This window comes from Scyliorhinus torazame, unplaced genomic scaffold, assembly GCF_047496885.1.
Source record: "Scyliorhinus torazame isolate Kashiwa2021f unplaced genomic scaffold, sScyTor2.1 scaffold_332, whole genome shotgun sequence".
Lineage (NCBI taxonomy): Eukaryota > Metazoa > Chordata > Chondrichthyes > Carcharhiniformes > Scyliorhinidae > Scyliorhinus > Scyliorhinus torazame.
The window spans coordinates 182,885-197,213 of record NW_027308059.1 but is presented as its reverse complement, the minus strand read 5'-3'; the positions used below and the strand labels follow the sequence as shown (position 1 = coordinate 197,213).

Sequence of the window (14,329 nt, the reverse complement as noted above, 5' to 3'; positions counted from 1 at the left end):
TAAACTTGGTCTGTTCTCACTGGAACGACAGAGGTTAAGAGGCGACCTGATAGAGGTCTACAAGATTATGAGTGGCATGGACAGAGTGGATAGTCAGATGCTCTTTCCTAGGGTAGGAGAATCAAGTACTACGGGACATAGGTATAAACTGCGTGGGGAAAAGTTTAGAACAGATGTGCGAGGCAAGTTTTTTTTTATACAGAGTGGTAAATATGTGGAATGTGCTGGGGAGGTGGTGGGAGCAGGTACAATGTGGGGTCTTGTTAAAAATTACCACCCATTTAACCACCTCCTGTTTTTCTTTTAAGCCATTGCTCTTCCTCTCGCTCATGTTGGCTACTTTTTAACTATGCAAGAACTGCTCGATGAAGAAAGATCAAAGCACATCTTGTTCACCTACCATTCCTGGTAGTCAGGTGTTGCAATGATATTGGTGTTGTTAACTAAATCACAGTCAATCAATTGATCTACAACAGACAATGAGAGAACCCCCTTGGAGAGCTTTGGGAACCAAAGGCACCTCTTTTTTTTTTTTAAAAAGATATTCATTCAAGGGTTGCGGGCGTCGCTGGCTAGGCCCAACATTTATTGCCTATCCCTAATTGCCCTCGAGAGGAAAGTGGTGGGGAGCCACATTCCTGAACTGCTGCAGCCCGTGTATTGTTAGGGAGCCTGCTACAAACTACTCATATATGTTCTTTTCTGAAAGTAACTGACCTTATTTACAACTGATGTGGCGATGCCGGCGTTGGACTGGGGTGGGCATTACGAAGTCTTACAACACCAGGTTAAAGTCCAACAGGTTTATGTGGAATCACTAGCTTTCAGAGCATAGCTCCTTCATCATGAGTGAATAATAAGTTTCCAGCATCCCCCCCGCCCCCCCCGTCACTTTAGAATTCTAAAGGCAGCATTTGGTACCAGTTCTCAAAGTTAGAACATGACCAATTTACACAGCTGCTTCTCAAAGTTCAGCACAGGTGCACAAGGCCAAATGGCCTCTTTGTGTGCTGCAAGTTTTTATGGATTCTCGAACAACAGTGATTGAGTTAATGGGTCGTCTCGCAGATCTGTGACCGTGAAATATAGAAAGCACATCTTCCAAACCTGGGGGTACAAGTTCCGTCTACAGGATCTCATCTAAAGCCTGTAAAAGCAGATTTTGTATCAAAGCCAAATACCAATAGAGCCAATACTATGTACAATAATTTTCCTGTTTTTTGTAAGGCACAATGCCAGCTCCCTGACATTCACAGAGATTCTGCCATGGGTCTGCTGGTGAATCCGACATTAGCCACATGTTATGGTCAGAACGGAGACAAGCTACACAAGAACAAGGGATGGATTACTAACTCCCAAGGGAAGCGGGGTTAATGCTGCAATGTGCTGGTGGGCCCTGGGTCTGTGTTTGCAATTCCACACAATGAGCTCCTGATTTCAAGCTTGCCACTGTGGACAGTTGCCAAGCGGAGGCCAGGCATTTCCTTCAATTATCAGGCTCTCAAACTCATTTTAAGCTGTTTAACTGAACCCAGATGCAAACACTGTGAAGGACCCTAAAGGTGCTTCGATGCTGCTTTCGATAAGAGTGCTGCGGCCTGTAACAGGAGGGCGCCACTTCTCTTCCGATTCAACAGGAACACCAGCCGGACTGCCTTCAGCAGGAGACCCACGACAACTCACATCCTGAATCCTGCAGCTACACAAGTCAGCTCCTTTATACAGATGCCATAGGAGGATTGACAATGCAGCCAGTATAACAGTCCCATTTTACACAGCAGTCGAGTGTATCCAAACAACCAACAACTCCAACTGGAGTCACGGTTAGAAATGCGAATTATCTACAAACACCAAAGGGGGAGTAATGTACAACGCAGAATGGGCCACGTGCTAGCAGCTATTCGGACTCTCGTTTCTCTCCCAATCTATAAAGAAACCTTCAAAGTACAAGAGTTTTTTCGTCTTTGGGGGTGGGAGGGGGGGGGAAGAGAGAGAGAGAGAGGGAGGAGGGAGGGTGCAAAATGTGCACCAACGTTCCACACAACAATCCGTGCAATTTCCTTTGCAGCAGCGTCACCCCCACGAAAAACAAAGGGGGTCATTCGGCAATGATGCTGGCTGCTGCTCGACTGTGTGGCGGACGTGGCAGAGACGCACAGCTCCGGGATTCCATCTGTTGCAGCCGTTAACCAGGGGATTATCGAGCACTTCAATCAGCAGTGAAAACCTATCATGAAAACTTACAGCTGCTTTAACGCAGTCAAATCATCAGAGTGCAACCATAAGAGTCCGCTCTAGGTTCCCAGATACTACAGGCACCAATCAGACTCCCCAGGACTGACCAGAAAACAAGAACAAGAATAAGCTGGAATGGCAAGGGTGGTTTCAACTCAGGAACTTGCTTCCACGGGAATGTTTTCCAAAGAACTCAAGATACTGACTGTCAAACAGAAAGTTCAGATTCTCCCAGAGTAAAAATGGAGACAGGCCCAGCCACCAGTTTGGGGTTACAAAAACCACTCTCCTGCCAGGATGTTGCCAATGAGCATCCTCTTTGATACCTCATCCAAATGGTCATTTGCGAGTTTGTATCCACAAGCCACGCCACGCCGAAGCTTGTTCCGAGCTAATGTGCGCACGCACTAGGTAGGAATCAGGAAAAGGGGCCGGAAACCTGACGATAGCGTAGCACGTAACCTGTTGTCGGCCCCAGGTCAGTTAACTGGGAATCTAAATCTGTCACATTCTGCGGAACGTGTGGGTCTCCAAGCCACAGTCACCTGTCACACCAGCAAGAGAGCTTGAATCCCAGTGCCAGCAAACCCCAAAGTTAAATACACACCACAGTACCCGTGCAACAAAAGCTCTCCCACACATGCACCTTGATTTAAGAGATATCATAATTCCACTAAAATATTCATTGCATTTCTCAGGCCAATGGGAAGTTCCACCTGTGATGAGGCACTAGGTGGGTATGTGGCAAAGACAGCAAAATCTAGGACCAATTTGGCAGGCTCAAAGCATGAAGCATACCCCACCGGCAGGCTCAGTCACACTGGCAGTTCAATCATTGGGTGGCACAGTGGTCAGCACTGCTGCCTCACAGCGCCAGGGACCCGGTTCAATTCCAGCCTTGGGTCACTGTCAGTGCGGAGTCTGCACGTTCTCCCTGTGTGTGCGTGGGTTTCTTCCAGGTGCTCCAGTTTCCTCCCACAGTCCACAGATGTTAGGTGGATTGGCCATGCTAAATTGCCCCTTAGTGCCCAAAGACGTGCAGGTTAGATGGGGTTACGGAGATAGGGTGGGAGAGTAGGCCGAGGTAGGGTGCTCTTTCGGAGGGCCGGTGCTGACTTGATGGACCAAATGGCCTCCTTCTACACTGTAGGGATTCTATTGGTGCTCCTTCATTTAAAATGGTGGATTTGTACATTTGCATACCTTGTTTAGTTCCTCAATTCTTCGGATTAAGAAAGGGTTGCTTGATGAATTCTCAAAGTAGACGTAATCTGGAAATGAAACAAACTTGTATTATTGACAGAACACACCAAACTCTTCAATCTCTCCATCCTTTATGTCCTTAATGCAATGTCACAGGAATCAGCTGACAAAGAGCCAGGGTCGGGCAGGTTACCACAGCGCAGCATCAGACAGCAAGACACTTTGGGAAGGACAGTACAAAGAAGCGTCAGTGTGGCAGTTACATATATTGTGTGACAGCCTCAGAAGTTAATTACAACAAATTGCTCCCACTTTCACGAGCAGACGTGTAATCAGCAGCATTTCATCCTCATTTTACACTGCTCAGAATGCACTTTCCACACTGAGCACCAAGTAAAGATGAAATCTATAATTACACTGAATGGTACAAAACAGCTCAAGTGGACACAGATTTCACAAAGACACGGTTACATCACACCCAGGGCCGAACGGTAGCACAAGTGGATAGCACTGTGGCTTCACATCGCCAGGGTCCCAGGTTCGATTCCCCGCTGGGTCACTGTCTGTGTGGAGTCTGCACGTTCTCCCAGTGTCTGCGTGGGTTTCCTCCGGGTGCTCCGGTTTCCTCCCGCAGTCCAAAGACGTGCAGGTTAAGTGGATTGGCCATGATAAATTGCCCTTAGTGACCAAAAAGGGTAGGAGGGGTTATTGGGTTACGGGAATAGTGTGGAAGTGAGGGCTTAAGTGGGTCAGTGCAGACTCGATGTGCCGAATGGCCTCCTTCTGCACTGCATGTATGTTCTATGAATTACATCAATACATGTCAGACGGGCAGAGATAAGAATCATGAAACTGATCCCTCTCGTACCAAGAGGGTGAAGTATTCGGGACAACTGGGATTCAGGGGCAGAGGAGGAGAAAGAGAGGGGGGGGGGTGCTACTTTCAGCAATGAGGCTTCAGCTGGCAGGACTGAGGTCTGGAAGAACTCATTCGCAGGTTGAGCAAATATAGTAGAGACGGTAAAATGATGGCAAAGATGTGTCTTTGATGGACGACAGCACAGGATGACTCACCTCCAACATCTATTTTCCTGGTGAACACTTGCTCTGTTGAACTTGTACCAGTAATTAACCGAGGTCAAGGACAAAAGCCCATCAAGAAACAGTCTGGCCCTACCCATTGTACATGGCTGGGGGCCAATGCAAATAGGACACAACGTAGCGCCACAACTGCAATATGAAAATCACCCAGGGCGATGCCAGCAGCCTCCAAACCGGTGTGCTCTTACCACAAGGGCAGACACATGGGAACACCATCACCAGGAAATCTCCCCACCTTCCCAACTTCAAACTACATCACCGTTCCTTCACTGTCGCTGGGTCAAAATCCTGGAACTCACTCCCTAACAGCACTATGGGTGTACCTATACCTCAGGGACTGCAGCGGTTCAAGGCGGCGGCTCACCACCACCTGCTCAAGGGGCAATGATTTCTGACCCTTGCCAATGATGCACCAATGAGGGAGGGAGAAAGAGGACAGGAGGCGGAGATGGTGTTTGAATTTCTGGTGCTCAGGGTCAAGGTCCTCCAAGGCCAGACACAAAATGTAAGCTCCTGCACTAGCTCCAGTTAAAGACTTGGTAGTTAAATCAGAAATAAAAGGCAGTCAGTGAATGCTGCACTGAATGAGTCAGATTGTCATCAAAACCCAACTGGCTCACCAATGTCCTATAGGGCTGGAAACTTCCCTTCCTAACCTGGGTCTGGTCCATACACATCTCCAGCCCAACACCAACATAGTTGGCTTTTTAAATTGTCCTGTGAAGTGGCCTACCGAATCAGTCGGGGCGGGCTCTACAGGCAAGCTTTTCCAGTGCCAACAGCACAAAAAGGATAGTAAAAAAATTCTACTATGCCGAGATACTTCTACATTCCTGGAAAAAACAAGAGCAAGCGGGCCTGCACGGTGGCACAGTGGTTAGCACTGTGGCTTCACAGCTCCAGTGTCCCAGGTTCGATTCCCCGCTGGGTCACTGTCTGTGCGGAGTCTGCACGTTCTCCCAGTGTCTGCATGGGTTTCCTCCGGGTGCTCCGGTTTCCTCCCACAGTCCAAAGACGTGCTTGTTAAGTGAATTGGACATTCTGAATTCTCCCTCTGTGTACCCGAACAGGCGCCAGAATGTGGAGTAGGGGGTTTTCACAGTAACTTCATTGCAATGTTAATGTAAGCCTACACACAACACCAGTTAGGATGACATGTGCAGGTTAGTTGGATTGGTCATGCTAAATTGCCCCTTCATGTCCAACGGTTATGCGGGGATACGGGGGAGTGGGCCTGGGTAGAGTGCTCTTTCAGAGGGTCAGCGCAGATGCGATGGGCCGAATGGCCTCCTTTTGCACTGTACGCATTCTACGACCAAAGATGCAGAACAGGAATGAAAACATTTTGGACACTGAAACATTACGAGGTAGTAGGATACATTACCAAGACATCAGTCAAGGAGGCAGGTTTTAAGTAGTGGCTGGAGGGGGAGGAGAGAGGGAGCGAGGCAGGGAGGTAGATTGAAGGCGGAAATTCCAGCGGTTATGGCTCAGGCAGCAGAAGGCATTGGTTGCCAATAGAGTAAAATCGGGGATTCACAAGATGCAGTGAACTCCTGCCCTGTGTCAATCATGGCGGTGAGGGGGACAAACATCAGAGGGAACTGGGCAAACTGATGCGGGAGGATCGTGGAGGGTGCCAACATGTCACAGTTTCCAACAGTTTCCAAACTCCAAATGTCCCTTTTCCCTCACGACAAGTACAATCTTCTATTACAAACTGCACACAGCACTTCCGGTTGCCAGGCTCCTGAACCAACATGCAATGGACAAGAGTGCGGGACCTCGTGACAGTTCGAAAGCTAGAACATCCCACAGAGAACGGAATGGCATACTGAATTAGCTGATGACCTTTCACCCTGGCAACCGAGGTCCACATTTTGAGCCAGAGACGACGAGGATGAGTCATGCCTCCTGCTCGCTGCCGGAGACCTTCGCTAAATGAGGTCAGGAACCCAACCCCAGCTCTGATCCATGGCCGGCCCGCAACACAGCAAAACACACTTTACGGGAGGCTGCCTGAGAATCTATAACGACTTGCACACAGCTTCTTGAACACAAGGAAACGCTTCACAGCAACATGATCCAACAAAATCTGACACTACACACGAGCAAAATCTTGGTCAGAGGGATGTTTTAACTAATCATCATAAAGGCAGGAAAAAGACAGGTGCAATCGCAGAGCGGTTCAGGGATGGAATTCTAGAATTTGAGACCAGGGTGGCGGAGTGGTTAGCGCTGCTGCCTCCCGGCGCCGAGGACCCGGGTTCGATCCCGGCTCTGGGTCATTCTGTGTGTGGAGTTTGCACATTCTCCCTGTCTACTGTAGTTGGCCAACTCCCGATTTAAAATGGTGAACGGCAAAGGCTGAAGGGAAATTCAGCCAACACAGGCAGAAACCAGCAGGTGCAGGTTCGCTGTGTATTAAAACTCTGCAAAAGCCCAGACAGCATCGATACCAGCGACCATGAGCATAATAATGTAGCAGCCATCTACATACTAATGTGCAATCCCCGGGTGCAATTGAAACATTTGGGACAAACAAAGCAAAGCCAGACTCCCCGGCGCCAGCAGGAGCCAACGCAAAAGAGGTTAACAAACGCCTCAAGACCGCCCATTGATCAGGAAACCGCTCCAGTATTGGAGAAATCGAACCAAGCGATTGGAACAAAGTCCAATCACCTAGAACCAGGTACAGGGTTCTCCCCGAAAGCCGGGAAGCCCCTGGGGACTATAAAGTTAAGCCCCAAAGTTCAACTTGCTCTCTTCTTCCTGCCCGGGTCACCCAGCAACGCGAACCAACCTTGACCGTGACCGGTGCAGTGACCACCGAAAGACCGCAAGTCTAAATTCAACACTTGCTACGAGATAGGTGCTCCTAGCTACCAATCCGTACCAACTACAAATCCCGCAGACTCAGAACCCGAACGCAAGGCCATTTGTTCCCCTGACCTGGTGGGCCAGTCCAAAGTTAAGTATAGGCCTATTAGTTGTAGAAGTAGCTTAGACGTAGAATTTGTGCATGAGTAGTGTTTACTGTGTATAATAAATGTGCTTTGATTTGAATCTTACTAATCGGTGTATTGAGTTATTGATCATTACTCGGACTTGAACCTCGTGGCGGTATCATAAAGATACCTGGCGACTCGAGAGCAAAGGTGATAAAACAGAGCAATTGAACCAACCGAAAAGTTAGCAACACTACATGGGTCTCACCCCCACAACACAAAAAGATGTGCAGAGTAGGTGGATTGGCCACGCCAAATTGCCCCTTAATTGAGAAAAAAAACAATTGGGTACTCTAAAAAAAAATTTTTTTAAGAATTCGAGACTACGGCACTTGAAAATCTGGCCGTCAGCAGTGGAATAATGCAACAGGGATGTGCAAGAGGCGAGAGAATTGGAGCAGCGCAAAGATCTTAGAGGGTTGGAGGGGGCTTACAGATAAGGAGATCAAATACAGCAAATCGCACTAGCACGATGGGCTTGGGTGTGGCCTTGAGCCTTTGCTGCAGGCGGCACAGTCCACGGTAACCCGGTTTGCACTAACGCAATGCTTGCCTCTAACTGGCGCTGGAAATATTTACAGCATTTTATTAAAAATTCAAATTGTATGTCTAGAAAATGCAGATACACCCAGGAACCACAAGGTTATTTAATCCCAAGGCTCGTGTGACTAATATAAAGCACAAATCCTGATGGGTGGTTCATGCCACCCGAGACCCAACCACAGTGCGTCTCCCCAATAACCTGCCATATTCATCAGGACATGGAGAATTTGAGAGTCAGGATACAGACGCAACAGCATGACCAGACCGGACATCTGACCCAACACCACATCTGCCAACAGCTAACCAGGTTCAACAAATAAACCCTGTAGAATCCCCTTGAATCCAGATACCCAGAGGGTGTCGTAATGGGGTGGTAATGTTGCATTGGTAAGTTCCAGCACGTCAGCTGGGGCAAGAGGGCACTTTCATTTCAGCTAGTTTCAGTAATGCTGACAAAGAAACAACTGGATTGTCTAAAAACCCATCTGGTTCACTAATGCCGCTGTAGGGAAGGAAATCTGCTGTGCATACCTGGTCTGGCCTACATGTGACTCCAGACCCATAGTGATGTGCTTGACTCTTAACTGACCTCTGATACAGCTGAGTGTTTTGCTGGGCCATTTCAAACAGCTACAGGAAATGCGAAAAGGAATAAATCTGGACGGACCACCCAGCGTTGACTCGGAAATCAGATAAAACAAAGGCACACCAGCCCTGTTAACTTTACAATGTCCTCCGCACCAAGATCTGGGGACTTGCATCAAAACTAGGAGAGTTGTCCCACAGACTAGTTCAATAACATCCTCACATAGCACTCACGAATCATACCTCACAGTCAGTCCCCCAGATTCCTCCATAACCATGCCTGGGCTTATCCTGTCCATTGGCAGGACAGACCCACCTTAGATGGCACTGTGCTATACAGTCAGGAGGGACTTGCTCGGAGAGTCCTCAGCATTGACTCGAGACCCGATGAAGTCCTGTGGCATCAAGTCAAACGTGGGTAAAGAAACACTCGGCTGATCACAATCCACCCCAGCCGCTAAGTCAGTTCTTCTCCATGTTGAACACCAATTGGACAAAGTACTGAGGGTGGCTAGGGCACCGAAAATACTCGGGGCGGGGGACTTCAAAATCCACCACCATGAATGGCTCAGTAGTACCACGACTGACTGAGTAGGTCAAGTACCGAAGAACATAGCTGCTAGTCTGGATCTGCGGCAGATGGGGAGGGAGCAAGAGGGGGAAAAGTACACTTGTTCCCATTCTCACTTGAGATACTTGTACATGATCTGCCCATGACAGTCCTGGTAGGAGTGACTGCTACACAGTTCCCGTGGAGAAGAAGTCCTGTCTTCACAATACGAACAGCCTCGCTTGTGTTGTGCGACACTTATTCCCATGCTCACTGGGATAGATTCAGAACAGATCTAGCTCGAAGTTGGATGTCCACCGAGCGCTGTGGGCCTTCAGCACCCACAGAATGGCATGCCATCGCAGTCTGTAACCTTATGGTCCAGTACACCCCTCAAATTCTATCACGGGACCGATCCGGGTTCAATGAGGATTCATGCGGGCCAGGAGCAGCATCGGATATACTTAAAAATGGAACCCGTACCCGCCTCCCCAAACAGGCGCAGGAATGTGGCGACTAGGGGCTTTTCACGGTAACTTCATTTGAAGCCTACTTGTGACAATAAGCGATTTTCATTTCAAATGGAAGTATCTACCAGGTGCAGCTACAAACTATAGACATGCCAAACAGCAGTTGAGCATGCCACAGGCAGAGCCAGCGATCCCATAATCAACAAATCCGATCAAATCTCTGCAGTCCAGTTGGGAATGCTGATGGACAATGAAACAATTAGCAGGAGGAGGTAGCACCACAAACTCAATTCTCAATGATGGGGGTGCTCAGCACCACGGTGCAAAACACAAGGCAACATGTTTCAATAAGATCACTTCCTTCTTCTGAACTCTAATGGGTACAGACCCAGCCTGTTCAATCTTTCTTCAGAGGACACGCCCTTCATCCCGGAGTCACGGGAACCTTCACTGAACTGTTTCTGAAGCAATTATATCTTTTTCCAAATAAGGAAACCAAAACAGTACACCATATTCCAGATGTGATCTCACCTTGTACATAGTCTGTAGTAAAACTATCCTCCTTCTATAATCCATTATTGCATCAAACACCAACAATCCATTTGCTTTCCCAATCACTTGCTGCAGCTGCATACTAACTTGATGCCATTTCTGTACCAGGACACCCAGATTCCTCTGTACTTCCAAGTTCTGCAATCTCTATTTAAATAGTACGCTGCTTTTCTATCCTTCCTGCCAAAATTCACATTTTCCCACTCTACGCTCCATCTGCCACCAATCTCCTGCCCACTCACTTAACCCGGTCTACATTCCTTTGTAAATTCCTTAACTTACTCTCCTATCCATCTTTACGGTGATTTACAAATTTAGCTGCCGTATAATCTGTCCCTTCAAAGTCATTGACGCAGATGGCAAATAATTGAGGTCCTGCACTGATCGTTGTGGCACCCCACTATTTACAGCTTGCTCTCTGCTTCTTGTTAGCTGACCAAGCATTTATCCGTGTTAATATATTACCACCCGTGCTCTTATCTTGTGTAATAACCTTTGGTGTGACACCTTATCAAATGCCTTCTGGAAATCTATGGACAGCACATCCACAGATTCCCCTTTATCCACCTTGCCTGTTCCTCAAATAACTCCAATAAATTAGTTAAACACAAATTCCCATTCATAAAACCTGTCTGATTGTGTTATGATGTTATAAATGTCCCGCTATAATCGCCTTAAATCATGGATGCTAGCAATTTCCCAGTGACCGGTGGGAGACTAACTAGCCGATACTTTTCTTCTTTTTCCCTCGGTTCTTTGAATAAAGGCATTATATGTGTTATTTTCCGATCCGCCAAAATTCCTCTCCAGAAGCTAAGGCATTTTAGAAGATTATAACTTATGCATCTGCTATCTCTGCAGCCACATTTCTTTACAACCCGATGATGTCGGCCATCCGGTCCTGGAGACCGGTCAGCCTTTCGGTTCAAAAGTTTTCCCAGTACCTTTTCCTTGATGATTATTTCATCTTTGCTCTTTTTTTTTTAAACCGCCACCAAAACTCATCCTACCTCTTGCTCTTTCGAGCTAAAGTCACCTCTCACTGAGGCTATCCTAAATTAACAAGAGCTAGCCCACCCACCTTTACATCTTTTTGAAATGTCAAATACCCGTCAACATTCAGCTCCCAGCCTTGGTCTCTTTGCAACCTGTTGCTCTAACGGCTTGCAAGTCTTTCTTTCTTTCTGTGCTGACGAGTCATCCATTTTGTTACAAATGCTGCACACGTTCAGATAGAGCCTTTTTTACAATTTTTGCCATCTCTGCCCTTACCTGCTGATGCACTCTCACATTTGTGCCCTCAGCTGCCATGTACTGACTGGTACCCAAAGCACTCCCTCGCCTATTTATTGTTGTTTCCCTTAAATTTAGTACTTCTTCCCTCACACGATCCCTTCTCCCCACTATTTAATTTGAAGCTCCCTCTATGGTACTAGTTACACGAATCGCCAGAACACTGGTCCCAGCGAAGACCATCCCAACGGTACAGTGCCCATCGATTCCAGTGCCACATGAATCAAAATCCAGTTCTCCCACAGCAATCTTTGAGCCATGCAGTCATCTCGCTAGCCTTCTTTATCAAACGTAAATTTGCTCATGGCTCATCCAAGAGATTACTACCGTTGGAGATTCTGCATTCTAATTTAGCCCCCAGCTTTCATAATCCCCAAGCAAAACCTCTTTCCTAGTCCTATCTATGTTGTTGGTACCCACAAGGACCATGACAACTGAATCCTCCCCATCCCATTGCATGTTCCTCTAAGAACAGAGCACAACAGACATCTCAAACTCTGGCACTGGACAGGCAACACAGTCTCCTGGACTCTTGCTCTCCTATGCAGAGAACTGCGCCTATCCCCCAACTATACTCTTCCTACTAGCACACAGTCCTATTTACTCCCCAAGCACCCACACCGGCCCGGAACTGGAATGGCTTCCTGTACCACAATCAGGTTGTTCATCCACCTTGCAGTCCCAGTTCTCATTCACACAAGCTGCAGGAACAACAAATATGTTGGACAATTGCAAGGGTTGAGGCTCCACCACATGTACCTTCTCGCTCCCCTTACCTGCCTCGTTCGCAGGCACAGCCCCTGACCAAATCAAACAACCCTATCCTAAGGGGTGCGCCTGCCGCCTCGAATAAAGTGTCCAGGTAACTTTCCCTGTCCCCGATGTACGGTAAAGCTGTCTGAAGCTCAGACTCCAGCTCACTAACGCTGGGCAGAAGTTCCTCTGTCTGCAGATGCTTACTGCCGAATTTCTGGTGGCGGAGAATTCGGGACACGGCAGGGGCGGGATTCACGCCGGCCCCCGGCGATTCTCCGGCTCGGTGGGGGGGTCGGAGAATCGCGCCCCTGAGAGCTGAGGTCATGTCAAAATGAGTACTTAGTTGGTTGCTGTGGATCACATTGGGGTCCATGAGATCCTACATACTTCAGCTGCTACACCTTCCCTGCTATACGGAATGATTAATTAATTTGTTTTTTAATTTTTAAATTAATGCCTCTCCTGTACACCACTTGCAATACCTAATTTAAACTTCAGCAATACAATAAGTATTATTATTCTTAAAAATAAAAGTGGATTCACCAGCTTATTTCTTCCCTTCAGCTTTCATCTCTTAATTAACAAGGTAGATACTTACGGCTTCTTAAGGTTTTCCAGCTATTAACGGACACTCCTCAACAGCAGTTAATGACAAATCAATTTATGGTTAAAAGGGAAGATGGTTGTAGTTATTGGAGGCCAACCAACGCAGCCCCAAGACATGACTACAGAAAGTCCTCAGGGTATTATCTTGGCCCAAACAGCTTCAGCTGCCTCACTGACCTTTCCTCCAACACCCGGTTTGAAGTGGGGATGTACACTGCTAATTGCAGTGTTTACCTCATTCGTATCATCCCAGATAATGAAGCAGTCCATGCACGAATGCAATAAGCCCTGGACACGATTCAGTAGCAAGTAACGCTTGTCCCACATTAATTACCAAGCAATGACCATCTCCAGCAGCGGGAATCTAACAAACTCTGAATCCCTACCATCGATATTCTGCTAGAATCTGAACTGGAGCAGCCATATAAACAATGCGGCTACAAGAGGTCAGAGGCTGGGTTAGCGCGTAATTTGCCTTCAGACTCCCCAAAGCACAAGTCAGGAGTGTAACGGAATACTCTCGACTTGCTTGGATAAGTGCAGCTCCAACAACACTAGAGAAGCTCGCCACCATCCTGGACAAAGCACCCCCATTTGTTTGGAACCCCCATCCACCACCAGTACACTAACAGCAGTCAGTAAGATGGAGTGCAGAAACCCACCGAGGCTCCTTCTACTGAACCTTTAAAACCGGCAACAGGGTGGCGCAGTGGTTAGCACGGCTGCCTCACGGCGCCGAGGTCCCAGGTTCGATCCCGGCTCTGGGTCACTGTCCGTGTGGAGTTTGCACATTCTCCCGGTGTCTGCGTGGGTTTCACCCCCACAACCCAAAGATGTGCAGGGTAGGTGGATTGGCCACACTAAATTGCCCCTTAATTGGAAAAAATGAATTGAGTACTCTTAAATATATTAACAAAAACCTGCAACCTCTTGCCACCGACAAGGACAGCATGAGAACACCACCATCTGCAAACCCCCCTCCAAATCATACACTATTCTGACGAGGAACAATATCGCCGTTCCTTCACGGTCGCTGGGTCCCGGAACTCCCTCCCTAATATTAGTGGGTGTACCTACACCACATGGATTGGAGCAGCTCACCACCACCCAATTAGGGACAGGCTACAAATGCTGACCTTGCCTCTGCCCCGTGAACGATTTCAAAACAAAAAATTGCAATTGAACCATAAAACCAAGATCATTTGAAGGAAAGAAAAGTCATCCATTTCCAGGGTCAATGTCTTCAGTAACTATCTCTCCCAAAGATACAGCCAGCAGAGGCATAATGAGCCAAACCGTGCTGACAGGGTAAATTAATTGTCCAGTTTGTCAGCATTACCCTGTATATAAATCCACGCCTAGACAGGCCACATTTGGAAGGAATGCGCCGAGAACTACCTTTCGTAACTCATGTGGGTACAGCACAT

At 47.7% G+C, this 14,329-nt stretch overlaps 1 long non-coding RNA gene across 1 annotated transcript in view; it reads right to left on the bottom strand.

Moving 5' to 3' along the window:
• LOC140406167 (uncharacterized) overlaps positions 1-14,329 on the bottom strand; it is a 194,953-nt gene that overhangs the window by 15,400 nt on the left and 165,224 nt on the right. Inside the window, exon 2 of the long non-coding RNA XR_011939064.1 lies at positions 3,439-3,506. This is a non-coding gene — a long non-coding RNA (uncharacterized lncRNA). The remainder of the gene's footprint in view (positions 1-3,438; positions 3,507-14,329) is intronic.